This window comes from Photinus pyralis, unplaced genomic scaffold (genome assembly GCF_008802855.1).
Source record: "Photinus pyralis isolate 1611_PpyrPB1 unplaced genomic scaffold, Ppyr1.3 Ppyr1.4_LG10, whole genome shotgun sequence".
NCBI classification, from domain to species: Eukaryota; Metazoa; Arthropoda; class Insecta; order Coleoptera; family Lampyridae; genus Photinus; species Photinus pyralis.
This window is the reverse complement of record NW_022170250.1, coordinates 12,372,102-12,372,501: the sequence shown is the minus strand read 5'-3', so window position 1 is coordinate 12,372,501 and position 400 is coordinate 12,372,102. Positions and strand designations below refer to the sequence as shown.

General features: G+C 36.5%; 1 protein-coding gene across 1 annotated transcript in view; it reads left to right on the top strand.

Annotated features, from left to right (window-relative positions):
* LOC116162361 (fatty acid synthase-like) overlaps positions 1–400 on the top strand; it is a 13,156-nt gene that overhangs the window by 12,637 nt on the left and 119 nt on the right. The gene's annotated exons all lie outside the window — the stretch shown is intronic.

The window sequence follows — 400 nt, the reverse complement described above, 5'->3', positions numbered from 1 at the left end:
GATCATATGAGTGCGAGGAGGTGTTTCTTTTCCTAATACTACACCTGTTACTTGTCGACAAACTTATGTAAAAGGTGTCGTGCTACTAGGAGAACATAATACACGAAGAGGTTTTTTTCTAGCTCTGTCAAAGTTATTTCAAAGCTTTTCATTCGAATTAAAAATTTGCCAATTCTGTATCAGGATCATATGAGTGCGAGGAAGTGTTTCTTTTCCTAATACTACACCTGTTACTTGTCGATAAACTTATGCAAAAGGTGTCGTGCTACTAGGAGAACATAATGTACGAGTAGGTCTTTTTCTAGCTCTGTTAGACTTATTTCAAAGCATTCATACCATTTAAAAATTTGCCATTCTGTATCCGGATCATATGAGTGCCAGGAGGTGTTTCTTTTCCTAA